General features: G+C 42.0%; 1 protein-coding gene across 1 annotated transcript in view; it reads right to left on the reverse strand.

Moving 5' to 3' along the window:
• Nucleotides 1–598, reverse strand: part of PTRH2 (peptidyl-tRNA hydrolase 2) — a 41,055-nt gene extending 40,457 nt beyond the window's left edge. Inside the window, exon 1 of the mRNA XM_085879570.1 lies at nt 580–598. The gene's annotated coding sequence lies outside the window, so the exon portion shown is untranslated. The remainder of the gene's footprint in view (nt 1–579) is intronic.
• Between the last annotated feature and the right edge of the window lie 14,343 nt (nt 599–14,941).

Below are 14,941 nucleotides of genomic sequence, written 5' to 3' on the forward strand. Positions count from 1 at the left end.
AAGTTTACCACCGTTGATGTACAGTCTTTTACACCACCTTATTTAACACGTTACGTTAGTAATTTGTGTCTGTTGTTTGTGTCCTTTATGATGTTGCTACAAATCGTAATTTCTTGTCTGGAATGGTTTTCATTCTCTGGCTGGAGAATGGTAAAAATGGTGCGTCGAGGAAGGGAAATTCCTCACGACTATGCCATTAATAAACATCGGTAAGTTAACACAAAGCTGCAAACTTAAGCATAATTTAAGCCCCAGTTGTTGATAATAGCAGTATCCAAATGAATAAAATGACCTGCACATAGTTAAAATAAAGATCGTGGTTTCGCCTATATCTGATAAATTTCATGTCCAGCCAACACCTGTCCTTATAAATTTTCTCCCATCCAAAATCAGAATCAACCAACCAAAAGAAAGGTGGAAGAGTCGCTAGCTGAGGGACAAATAAGCATTCGTGGCAGCTGCAACTAATTCACAATGAAAGCGATTGTGAAGCAGACGCCAAAGCAGTACTTGAAGACCAAGTTATGAGATCAATGCAGTGAAACGGTGCTTTCTTTAGCGCCTCTATGATAAGCATACCGGTTTGTGCCCACGGTGTCAGCCACGGCTAGAGAGATGATCAAGCAATCAGGCTTTCCTGTGTCCCCACAGAAAATCAGCAGCACGATGAATGGTCTGCCACGACCACACAAGCCTGTAGGAACAACACGACAAGGAGTTGATCCCACCTGCACTGAGGCTGGGGCTCTGACAAACACAGAACTTCTACAAGGCCTGTAAAAAGGTCCCTGTTCTGAAGGGAAAATATCCCCAAGGAGGACAGCAAAGCGAATGGAGCAAACCGACTTTCCCAGTATTCTTTCCCCTGGTGCGCTCCTTCATTTATATCACTTTTGACCACCCTTTACATGCACAGGATCTTTACATTCTTACACGTCGATCTCTCTTTCCTCCCTCCTTCATGCACTTATGTTCTGCGTCAAGGCATACTCTTGCATCTCAAAAAGTTCAACCTTGCCAGACCATGTGCTCATGCATGGGCACACCTTTGCTCGGCCACTTAGCTGTACCACTGTCCAAGAACAATAGCTTCTGGCTTTATTGACGAGTTGCTACTCATGTGCCTGCACCTCAATTTGTTTCTAATATGATCGTCAACATACTACCCATTTTGCTACTCTGTATTTAACCAGTATTAAAATACAAAATGATACGATAAAACAAGAGCAAACATGCATGTGATGAAAAGTCCCTCAACAATAATTACATTACGTCAACCATTCCAATAAATCAGTGGATGGATGCCCTGAACCACAAAGAAGAGCTTCGTTCCATCCCTCTGGATATGTCTTGAGCGTTTGATACTGCTTGGCATACAGGCTTGATTTCCTAGTTGTCTTCATTTGGTATTCAGGGCGCCTGTTCAAGCGGTTGTCCGATCTACTCCATGAGCAGAAACAGCAGATGGCCCTTGACAGTGTGCTTTCCTATAATCTTTCCCGGTGGGGGGACTTTCCTTCAACAACTTTTTCAGATATCATGCTATATATTGTTTTTGGCCCGATCTCCCAATAGTGGAGAATGACTTTAAAAATTCTGGCAGTCGGATCCGGATTCGGATCTTTACCAAAATGTAAACAGCACGTCCTCGTCACACATCCAACCTGTCCACAAAATTTCATCGGGATCCGTCCACAACTTTATAAGATATCCTGCTCAGAAACAAACAAACAAGCAGTCAGACTGGTACCTCCGAAATCGTCAACTTGACCTCTGACCTTGTCTAATAAAAGCTGTCTCTCGAGAAGGTAGTGACACAAACCAGAAGTTTATACGATGATTCTGTACCAAACCATCAAAAATCGAATGTTTGACCTCACTGTGACCTTGACCTTTGACCGATTTTGACCAAAATCGAATCAGCGCTAGCGATCACCCTCCTGAATCACGTGGTGTAATTTGACATTGGTAGCTTCTTCTGTTCTCGAGTTACCGCGGATTAACATCACGTAAAGGTCACACTCGACGCCCCACCCCCAACTCGAAAGGACGCCGGGGCGAGCGCGATGACGTCAGCGCGCACACGCAAAACCTTTACGTGACTCAACGACGCGTCTGCTCGAGCGCGCTGCGCCACGTGACGAGCCGTGACGCGGCGGGTAAAATATTTATATACAATCTTAAAACGTCTCCAAAACATCCGATTTTACCAGAATTTCGACAACCGAGTGTTAAGCGTCCGAAGCGATCGCAAAAACTGAAGACAAAATTAAAATCGAAGTTAAAACGAACTCCTAACATCGACCAAAGCAAAAATACTCCATTTCTCCACAGAAATTTACGGAATTATTTTATCAAACTCATAAAACCGTAATATTCGGCCATCTACAAACAATCTTTACACCATCCGACGGCTTAGCGAGTCAGGCATGTGACGATAAGCTTTATTGGGATGAAAAATGACTTTTAAACACCATCTTTATCGAAAACACAACGCGACCTACAACTCGGCAAGGCGTTCTGCGCCATGGGCGCCAACACTGAAATTTTTAAAACAGCCGTAACTCGATGAATTGACACACAAATTCCACCGAACTTACCTCGATCTTCCAAACTCACGCTCCGTCAACAATACCTGTGGTAACTTTTCTCGAGTTATCATGTTTTGGATGTTTGACCTCACTGTGACCTTGACCTTTGACCCATTTTGACCAAAATCTAATCAGCGCTAGCCATCACCCTCCTGAATCACGTGGTGTAATTTGACATTGGTAGCTTCTTCCGTTCTCGAGTTATCGTGCCAACAAACAATCAAACAAGCAGTCATAGACGGGTACTTATGAAATCGTCAACTTGACCTCTGACCTTGTCTAATATAAGCTGTCTCTCTAGAAGGTAGCGAAACAAACCAGAAGTTTCTACGATGATTCTGTACCAAACCTCTCATAAAACATCCGATTTTTACCAGAATTTCGACAACCGAGTGTTAAGCATACTTAACCGTTACCAAAATTGAAGACAGGATTGAAATTGACTTTAAAACGAGCGTGTAATGCTGTGTGTTTCAATCCCCCTCATTAGCATAATCTTCAGTTAAGCCTCAGATACGACACCCGACATAAATCTCATAAAACAACCGATTTTTACCAGAATTTCGACAACCGAGTGTTAAGCATACTTAACCGTTACCAAAATTGAAGACAGAATTGAAATTGACTTTAAAACGAGCGTGTAATGCCGTGTGTTTCAATCCCCTTCATTAGCATAATCTTCAGTTAAGCCTCAGATACGACACCCCACATAAATCTCATAAAACATCCGATTTTTACCAGAATTTCGACAACCGAGTATTAAGCATACTTAACAGTTACCAGAAGTGAAGACAGGATTGAAATTGACGATAAAACGAGCGCGTAATGCCGTGCATTACAATCCCCCTCATTAGCATAATCCTCATTAAGCCTCAGATAAAACACCCCACATAAATCTCATAAAACATCCGATTTTAGCAGAATTTTGACAACCAAGTGTTAAGCATACTTAGCCATTACCAAAAGTGAAAACAGAATTGCGATCCGAGTTAAAACGAACTCGTAACGTCGACCGAAGCAAAAAATCTCTATTTCTCCACGCAATTATTTCATATTGTTTTATCAAAGTCACAAAACCGTAATATTCGGCCATCCACCAACAATCTTTACATAATCCGATGGCTTAGCGAGTCAGGCATGCGACGATAACCTTTATTGGGATAAAAAAATAACTTTTAAACACCATCTTTATCGAAAACACCGTCAGCGCGCACACGCAAAACCTTTACGTGACTCAACGACGCGTCTGCTCGAGCGCGCTGCACCACATGACGAGCCGTGACGCGGCGAGTGAAATATTTTTATACAATCTTAAAACGTCTCCAAAACATCCGATTTTTACCAGAATTTCGACAACCGAGTGTTAAGCGTCCTAAGCGATCGCAAAAACCGAAGACAAAATTAAAACTGAAGTGAAAACGAACTCGTAACGTCAACCGAAGCAAAAATACTCCATTTTTCCACATGAATTTACGGAATTATGTTTGACCTCACTGAGACCTTGACCTTTGACCGATTTCGACCAAAATCTAAACAGCGCTAGCCATTACGCTCCTGAATCACCTGGTGCAATTTGAAATTGGTAGCTTCTTTCATTCTCGAGTTATCGTGCCAACAAACAAACACACAAACACACAAATAAGCAGTCATAGACTGGTACTGACGAAATCGTCAACTTGACCTCTGACTTTGTCTAATTAAAGCTGTCTCTAGAGAAGGTAGCGACGCAAACCAGAAGTTTCTACGATGATTCTGTACCAAGCCATCAAAAATTGAATGTTTGACCTCACTGTGACCTTGACCTTTGACCGATTTTGAGCAAAATCTAATCAGTGCCAGCCATCACCCTCATGAATCACATGGTGTAATTTAACATTGGTAGCTTCTTCTGTTCTCAAGTTAGAACTTTTTTTTTGGATGTTTGACCTCACTGTGACCTTGACCTTTGAACGATTTTGACCAAAATCTAATCAGCGCTCGAAATCACCCTCCTGAATCACGTGGTGTAATTTGACATTAGGGTCATTCCATGTCAAATCATCAAATAATCTGCCGTCATCCCTCAGATTTTTGTAAAACTTTGGGAACCAATTGGGACCCATGAAAAACGGCAAGAACTCAAATATTTTTGCTAACAGCCTCTTAATTAGTGAGATACAGACTAACGAACTTTGGACTAATTAGCACGACATCGCGAATTCAAATGGCCATATCTCGAAAGGTATAACACCTAGAGAGCTGGTTTTGGTGTCATTTTAAAGGTATTTTCATGCCCTATGAATTTATCTGGGAAACATTTTCCTACCTCCAACCACAAAAAAGTTATCACAAAATATAAACTTCAATCGTGAATCCCCAAAAAAATGTATCCTTCAAATTTCCTCAAATTCATCCCAGAGGTACCTTATGATGTCAAGAAGCTTCCACATAAATTTTGTGATGGGCACTCCAATAGTTTCTGAGATATGAGCAATAATGTACATGTACGTATGGCATATAGGTTCGAAAATCAGCATTTGTAATGTATTATACAATCAATAAGTGAGTTCAAGTACACAGTGTTCACTAACCTGACTTATGCTTTCAATTTCCTCTTCAATGCAGCAACAGCAGCACTTGTTTCTTCCCCTCAGGCCCAGTTGAAAATGAAAGTATATGATACTTCAAAGCAATTGATGGTCGTTCCTTGTGTTCCCTGTCATGGCTCGGTTATAATGATTGTATAATACATTACAAATGGTGATTTTCGAACCTATATGCCATACGTACATGTACATTATTGCTCATATCTCAGAAACTATTGGAGTGCCCATCACAAAACTTATGTCGAATCTTCTTGACATCATAAGGTACCTCTGGGATGAATTTGAGGAAATTTGAAGGATACATTTTTTGGGGATTCATGATTGAAGTTTATATTTTGTGATAACTTTTTTTGTGGTTGGAGGTAGGAAAATGTTGCCCAGACAAATTCATAGGGCATGAAAATACCTTTAAAATGACACCAAAACCAGCTCTCTAGGTGTTATACTTTTAGAGATATGGACATTTTAATTCGCGACATCGTGCTAATTAGTCCAAAGTTCGTTAGTCTGTATCTCACTAATTAAGAGGCTGTTAGCAAAAATATTTGAGTTCTTGCCGTTTTTCATGGGTCCCAATTGGTTCCCAAAGTTTTACAAAAATCTGAGAGATGACGGCAGATTCTTTGATGATTTTACATGGAATGACCCATAAGTAGCTTCTTCCGTTCTCGAGTTATCGTGCCTACAAACAAACACACAAACACACACAAACAAACAAACACACAAACAGAGGACGGAAGTCATCAATATACTTACGAAATCTAAAGATTTCGCAAGTAACAAACATACAAACAGAAAGGGGTGAAAACATAACCTCCTTCACCTTCGGTGGCAAAGGGAAATAAATAACCCGGGTTACGTGCATGAATCAAGAACATACTGAATGCTTATAATTCAAAACAACCCAGAACTGTAGGAGGAGTAGCATGAGAAACACACAAACAAAAACACACGTCCATGAATTATCGTTCGGATTTATAACTCCCATCACACGATAATATTGAACATTAAACAGGGCTCCACATTAACTTGTATTTCATTTATTTTTTTTTGGGGGGGGGGGTGTCCTATCAGGAACCCATTTTTTCACTCATCTGGAATTTAAATTCCAGTTAAGGTCCTGTAATGTCATCACGCACAGTCAATCCGTCTCCCATTTTGACTTTTCTGGCTAAACCGCTGGGCCGCTCTGGCTGAAACGTGGCAGCAAAGTTCCTCTCCCGACTGGTCGCAGGGATTGCAAAGCTCATTCTGGTCACGTGACGTCAAGTATGTCAAAATGGCCGACTTAGTAAATTCCTTCCAAAATCTTCTCCTGGTAACACCAATCAGAATGCCACCAAATTTGGGTTACAACATTAGGCCAGCGTGGAGATGTTAAATTGCAGAGGTCATGCCGATCAGGTGACCGGAAGTGTCAAAATGGCCGACTTTAGCAATTTTGGCGGGGGGAAAGAAAATCACATAAATTCCTTCAAAAATCTTCTTCTCCAGACCCACCAATCAGAATGCTACCAAATTTAGGTTCCAACATTAGGCCAGGGCCCGGATAAGCTGCAGGTCCAGTGGTCATATTTTTGTAATCCCAATTTTTATTTTGGGGTGCACAAAGTCAATGTCTGGGACTGCGAAAAACAACAACAACTGAATAAAAAGAAAACTGTGAAACTTATTTTCTACAAGAGTACTGAAGTTTTTTTTTTAATGGATATTTCTGCATGCACTGTTCATTGAAAAGTCCAAAACACACCAACCAGCCTTTGTTTACCAGAGTGAGACGAAACAAAGCTTTATTCCACCATATTTTATGATTAAATCAAGTTTAATAATTTACCACAGACCGATGGCCCACTAAATAATTTACCAACTTTAATAATGGCCCACTAAATATTTGCATGTGCCTTCTTACCTGTATGCTTCATTTTCACCCCTGTCGTCCATGGAATACCCCCAAATCTCATTTGCATATTTGGAATGAATGAAGAAACTGCACGAGACCAAAATGAGCGAAGTATATGAGCCCGTCATTGTGTTTACATCACTGAACATAACTCGGAGACAAGACCGACCCACTCCCAAAACACGTTAAGTGACTCATTCTCCACATGGGCATTAATATCGCTGACCGATGTAGGCCTCCTGACAAATTATTATCCTCGACAGTTTACAATTTTTTACCCAAATACATAAAAATCAAAGCTACAATTCCCTATCGATCACTGGCAGGTTCCAGCAGTGCAAGGTTTCCACAAATGGCCGTGGTCTTGTGTCTCAGGCCCATCTGTGTTCCATCTCAGGCCCATCTGTGTTCCTTTGGATAGAGCTCTGGTGGTTGTTTTTGTATTTTTTGTCTACATAGTTGAGACTCATGGAAGGGCTAGTACACTGAACGGATCAGGACATAGCAAAGCCTGGTGTTAGCTTAACAGTTAGGGTGGCTGGCTTAAGATCTTAGGGTCTTGAGTCCAAGCCCCTGTCATACATTGAATTAATATTAGGAGGGTTGAATCAGCCTGCCATATTTCTGAGGTCAGCAAAATGAGTACCAGCATACTGGAAACAGGGGGCATTGCATCAGCGGCACAGCCCTGCCCCCAGAAAATGATGCAGCCTACGGCTGCTTGGCTACATACAAATAAGGAAGTAACAGACAAAAACAGGACGCAAAACACGCGTGTATGGGGTGGACAACATGGATACACAGGGGAACTCCACGGAGCTAAATTTGGAAAATTGGAAGGAGAGATTTGGGTGGGGTTAATGAGGGTAGAAAAGGTCATGGTTTTGGATTGGTGGAAATCTGAAATGGTGGTGAACGGCTGTCTTTGAGACTTGGAAGGGGAGAATGAGATTGAAGAGGATGTGAAAGTTGGTTCCACAGGCAGGAAAGAAAAAAAAAAAGAAAATAAGAAGAGGAACGAATGAGTGTGGGTGAGCAGTGGTCCTTGATTTAGGTAGTTTCACAAGAAGGAGGTTAATGGTGGATCGTGTGTGCCCTACAGAAACCTGAGGGAGACAGCACAGAAATAGCAGAGGGTGAAAAACCAAAAATAAGGCGGTGGAAGACAGAGATAGAGAGCACCGACCTGTCTGCTTTGGCAAAGTGATGGACCCATTGACTCAGCTTCATCGTGGGAGATTCCATTAATCTTAAAAGGCCTAGGTTTGATCATGGTCATCATCATCATGATGATGATCTGAGTGAATAACAAATTGAGAATCATCATCAAACAATCATATCGATCATCTCGTGGACGCACAATGATTCTTTCCCATTCTGTTCCTCTCTGGACCATTGTTGCTCGTTATTATGTTTCACCTCCTCGTGTATATCCACACACCTCATACCTTTAGGTAGTTAAGTGAACCTTCTACCCTTTGCCATGCACTTCCTCCATGAGCCGAGACCTTTGTTTTAAAAATAATCATTTTTCACAACATGTACACATACATATGTTTCACAACAATCACAACAATATGTTTCACAACAATATGTACACATATAAAAATACCTTATCACCTCTCCGCCCCTCCCCATCCCCAATGTTATATTTCCCTCCTCGCCTCTCCACCTCCTCCCCCCAATGAATGTTATATTTCCCTCCTCCCCTCTCCACCTCCTCCCCCCCAATGAATGTTATATTTCCCTCCTCACCTGTCCACCTCCTCCCCCCCAATGAATGTTATATTTCCCTCCTCACCTGTCCACCTCCTCCCCCCCAATGAATGTTATATTTCCCTCCTCACCTGTCCACCTCCTCCCCCCAATGAATGTTATATTTCCCTCCTCACCTGTCCACCTCCTCCCCCCAATGAATGTTATATTTCCCTCCTCACCTGTCCACCTCCCCCCCCAATGAATGTTATATTTCCCTCCTCACCTGTCCACCTCCTCCCCCCCAATGAATGTTATATTTCCCTCCTCACCTGTCCACCTCCTCCCCCCCCAATGAATGTTATATTTCCCTCCTCACCTGTCCACCTCCTCCCCCCAATGAATGTTATATTTCCCATGCTCACCTGTCCACCTCCTCCCCCAATGAATGTTATATTTCCCTCCTCACCTATCCACCTCCTCCCCCCCCCCAATGAATGTTATACTTCCCTCCTCACTTGTCCACCTCCTCCCCCCCCCAATGAATGTTATATTTCCCTCCTCCCCCACCCCAATGAATGTTATATTTCCCTCCTCACCTATCCACCTCCTCCCCCCCCAATGAATGTTATACTTCCCTCCTCACTTGTCCACCTCCTCCCCCCCAATGAATGTTATATTTCCCTCCTCACCTATCCACCTCCTCCCCCCAATGAATGTTATACTTCCCTCCTCACTTGTCCACCTCCTCCCCCCAATGAATGTTATATTTCCCTCCTCACTTGTCCACCTCCTCCCCCCAATGAATGTTATATTTCCCTCCTCACCTGTCCACCTCCCCCCCCCCCCCAACGAATGTTTTATTTCCCCCCTCCCCCGCCCACCTCCCCCCCCCAATGAATGTTATATTTCCCTCCTCACCTGTCCACCTCCTCCCCCCAATTAATGTGGACCTAATATGTCGACAGCCTCTCACAGAAAAAACGAAAATTAAATCATGAAATGTGAAATCACAGCTCGGTTGTCATTTGAACAAACATAATACAGTTTGATCACTCACTCACTGTACTGTACTGTACTGTACTGTACTGTACTGTACTGTACTGTATCCCACGGAAAAAATTCTTCCAGATTAACAACGAACGGGAAATGAATTAAAAATGTTATTTATATAATTGTGTACACGGGTAATTGTATTCCTGAAACGTACTTACCGTTCTTTTAAATCGTCATTTGCAGACAAAGGTAAACCGCGAAGACTTCCTCCACCTCCTCCTCCTCCTCGAGGTTGTTCAATGAAACCCAGAGGCTTCCACTTCTTCCTCACTTGGTTAATCATCCATTCGTGATCGTATCTTGCAAAACCTTTTCTCAGTTACTCTCTCTTTCTCTGAGTAACGAAAATCTAAGAAAACATGACGTAGATTGAAATAACGGAACGCCAGCTAAGCTAGACGCAACGTTGAGATTCATCCCAACACGGTCATTGTGGCCCAAAGGGCTTCTCAATGGAAATTTTAAATTCAAGTTGTTATGTTAGTAAATCATGACAAGGTACATAAACCGGAGGTCGTTTATTTCCACTCACACAGCGTGGAACATGTGTAAACACAAGAGAAGAAGAAGAGGACTAGTAGAAGTTAAATAATATGAAGTTTAATGAAGAAGAAGAAGAAGAAGAAGAAGAAGAAGAAGCCTGAGCACAGAATGAGGAAGAAGAGGAGTCATTGCTAGTTCACAACATCACAGAGTATCCCATCCACTACTTTACTAGTCTCGATATAATAGTGAAAACGTATGTCTGTATATCTGTCTGCTCCGTACCCAATGGTTGGACAGCTGGCCTGAAACCACCCACAATTGTCATCTGAAAATTTTTTTTTTAAATCATATGTCCACCATCTTGGTAAGCCTAAGACATTTTCACAAGTGTCATATTCACAATCACAAATTGTGGATCATCACATATTCACAAGGATCATCAAATATTGTGTTGTTCGCTTGGAACAACATTACCTGCAGGGCAGGTATTCAGTGAGTGATTACCTCCAACACCGAAGGTGGACAGAGATTATGTTTTCATCCGTCTCTCTGTTTATTTGTTTGTCTGTGAACAGAAGTTTGATTTGATGAGATTTTTGTGAAGATGTGGATCCGGAACCTGATACGAGTATTTTAAAGTGATTCTTCACCTTTGAGAGATGGGGCCAAAAACGAGATATTTTCTTCTTCTTTAACGACCACCATGACAATGGCAGATCCAGGGGCGGGGGTCACCAGGTGTACATGAACCACCCTTTGAATTATGTCACGGTGATCGTCGTGCGAGATATCACTGGACAATCAGCAATCGCTGGACAATCAACCTTTTCCTTTGACTCGGCAATTAATCTGAGCCACGATACCTTTTCCCACTGGTTCTGTGTTAATCGCTGCGACTCAGTGTTTAGTTTTGGCTTTGAAGAGAAAGGCAACATTTTCGGGATCGTGTCCTCGAGCAAAGCGCAGTACAAACCTCAACTATTTCACCACATAATCCAGTTTCAGTGGCTACATCATCCATTATTATAATTAATGATCTGATTATCCACAATGGCGAGTTTAGGCTTAGTGCTCGGGGTCATTTCCCCACATTTTGCGCTTGTCCGTTCGATATTTTCATTGATTTGTATTGGAAACATTTTGTGTATTTACATTGTTGTTGTAAAGATCCATCGCAAAGATTCCAAAATCTTCAGTTTTTCTTGAGAATCAGTTAGTGACAGGCCTGAGGCCTTTTCGTCAAGTAGCTCGATATTCCCAAATTTTCCTGTGGAGAAAGTCAATTTCTGGTTGGACACTGCGAGCTCTGGATAGATTAACCGGTTTTTCCTCGACGATTACATTGACTTGAATAAGGCTTGGTGGTATATTTCACAATATTAGAACATCTTAACCTTAAGTGAACCCGCCCCCCCCCCTAAAAAAAATCAAGATGTCTCTACTCGTCCACGGACCATGCCATACTGTACTATACAATCCTATCTTCACTATGGGATTCCTCCATATACCCCCACAAATGTAACAATATTATTCATTCTCTCTCTTGAACCGCTTCATCGATCGATGTGAAACTTCACAATTATGATGTCGTAGTGATGGGGAAATTAGGTTTTAAATTTCAACCTGATCGGACACATGGTGCGGCAGCCATAATTTAATATTTTGAATCTGGCTTCTTTAAAAAAACATTTTTTGAATGTAGCTAACTTGGCTGTGCCTGGATGGGTTTGAGAGCAGAAGAGCAGCAGCTGAAACCCGAATTTTATCCACGTTCCTCCTGATGGCGATATTTGCTTTTTGCTTGTTTGGGTTCCTTCTGATGACTTCAATGCAGGACTGGACCTATTTGGTCTTCCATTTGATTTGAATTGAATTTATTTTAATCCCATTCTGAATTCAGTTGAAGAATAGTGAACGTCATGGGTCAGGGTCAGGTGTCTGATGAAAGTGGGGTTGCATCAAAGCGGGATGGACGTCTTGGTACCTGGTCATCACTGCCAGGAGTTATAAAGTGGCAGTTCTAGTTATGTCTATGATTAATTACAAAACACACCAGTGCACAAACACCACAAAAAAAAAAACACACAAACACCACGCAAACAAGTGTTGACGAGGGTCTGCAATCTCTGATTGCTCTTTTTCTTGTTATTATCCCACCCCCCCCCGGAGGGAGGGAGCGGGATATTGTAATCGTCCGGTTTTTTACTTGACGAAATCTACGATTTTGTCAAGTATGTTGGTTGGTTCAGTTTGTTTGTTTGTTTGTTTGTTTGTGTGTACGTCTCGCTCTACAGATTGCATTTCGAGTCGGAATGTCATGGAACTTCACCAATGGACTTATTGGCCACCAGAATAGAACCCTATAACTTTTGGCATGTCAAGGTCAAAGGTCAAGGTCAGGAAAAATTCCTGAAAATCGCGAAAATCCGTATCTTTTAGCATGGGCCGATTTTCAAAAATTCATGTCTCCGCCAAATCTTAACGGATTCCTTTGAAATTTGAAACACGGACGTAGGAGGGGACTATCTTTGACTGGATGAATTTCGTCAAGTCCTGGCCCTATGGGCCATTTTTATTTGTCTGTTTGTTTGTTTGTCTGTCTGTCTGTTAGCAACTTTACGACAAAACGGCTTTAGCAAACACAATCAAATTTAATCCACAGGTGAGCAATGAACCTTAGACGATCCCATTAACTTTTGGGTCCAATTAGATCCAAGGTTAAGGTCAAGGTCAAGGTCACGAAAATATCGCAATTGTTTTTCGCTCATAATTTCGTCAAAAATGATCTGATTTTTTTTTTTTGTATACCTTGTCGAGGCTCGTATGAGAGCGAACACACAATGCACATCAAGGGGGCATGAGACAAGAGGGGAAGGAGTGGGAAGGACAAAACATTGGGGAACAGAGACATTAGGAGATCTGTGGGAGGGAGAGGGATGGGATGGGAATAGAACATGGGGAATAGAAGATGGACATTACAGGGACTTTCAGGAAGGAAAGCAGGGAATTTGAAGGAGGTGGGCTTGGGTGGATTATCCGGGGTAGAAAAGATCGAGGATTTGGATGGGGGATGATAAGAGGTGGTGGTGAACAGCTGTTTTGAAGGCCTGGAGGAAAGAATGGAAATGAATAGAGTGAGGGAGTTTATTCCAAAGGCGGGAAAAAAGAGGAATGAAAGAGTGAAGGTGAGCAGTGATTCGTGATTTTGGTGGTTTTACCAGAAGAGGGTTGTTGGCGGACATTGAGCACCCTGTGGAAATGTGGTGGGGACAAATCGCAGAGAGAGCAGGGGGGGGCGAGGCTGGAAAGGAGACGGTAGAAGACTGAAAGACCACCGACCAACCTGCGGTAATTGAGTGAGATGCCCAAAGACTCAGCCTCATTGCGGGAGATGCCAATGATCCGAAATGCCTTGGTTTCTACAGCATGAAGACGAGAAAGGTGGGAGGCAGGAGCACCAGCCCAGAGGGTAGAGCAGTACTCCATCAGGCTGTGGACACAAGCTTTGTAAGTGCTAAAAACTTTTTTTTAACTTCAAACTAAGCTTATAGTGAACCTTATTCTATTTGTCACTTATATTCCTATCCATTCCTATAGTGAAAAATGCATATTTGTGAAGATCGGTAGGGTCCGAAGTTTTGGGGGTCATGGTCATCGGTCAAAATTACAAATTTTCCATTATAAATCAAAAAAGGTTAGAAATATGTGTGTTTACTATGGAAGACATATATCAAGTCCATTATTGGCTTTAATTTGACACCATGACCTTTGACCTTACGTGGCCTTGAAAGGTCAAAATCATTTTACGGTCATAACTTCATCAAAAATGGTTTAATTGACTTCAAACGAAGACTAAAATATTCCTTATTCTATTCCTTATAATCAACATTCAGGTTAAGGATGTATAAAATTTAAATTTGATCCCCAAAATAACTTTATGCCTTAAATGGGTGGGATTTGTTGTTATTAATATTGTTTTGTAATAACATTAACATTATGCTATCATCATTATTGTTGTTATTACTTATGTTATTAAAAGCTGGAGTATCGTGTACAGCCGAGTGAGGCCTCTGTTGGCTTGGCCGAGTGAGGCCTGCTTTAATGGAATAAATGGCGCTTGATCCTCTCCACGTGTCATCATTGTGCGAAAGGCACCACAATTGGTGACGAGGATTTGTCGAACCATGACCACATCACATGGTAAGGTCCCGGAGTATGCCAGAAAAAACTTTGAACTTTTTGCTCAGCAGTTCGGTTTCTATTTCATCGCTTATGACGTCGCCGATACTGGAAAACAGAAAGTGCCCATCTTATTCTTTTATGTTACTGTTGACACTTGATGGTGGAATTTGAGTTACCACTTTTCTCGGGCTATGCTCTCACAGAATCCAGTACCAGGCGGTCAAATACCGTATGGTATATCCACATGGTTTGGAGTCAATCCTTACGCGTCCACATAGACAATTCTAAAGAATCCTCACAAGTGAGAACAGCAACTGCAATATGCATCCCAGATGTCAAGGCGATAAAGTCCGTTTGACTTGCTGATTAATACCTTTTGGTATTCTCGGCTGAGCTCTTCGCCATTTTGGCTCTGGAGTGGATAAATAACTTCAATCCCTTAGCGC

The sequence above is a fragment of the Eptatretus burgeri genome, chromosome 4, assembly GCF_056783735.1.
Source record: "Eptatretus burgeri isolate ZD-2024b chromosome 4, Ebu_testis_v1, whole genome shotgun sequence".
In the NCBI taxonomy this organism is placed as follows: Eukaryota; Metazoa; Chordata; class Myxini; order Myxiniformes; family Myxinidae; genus Eptatretus; species Eptatretus burgeri.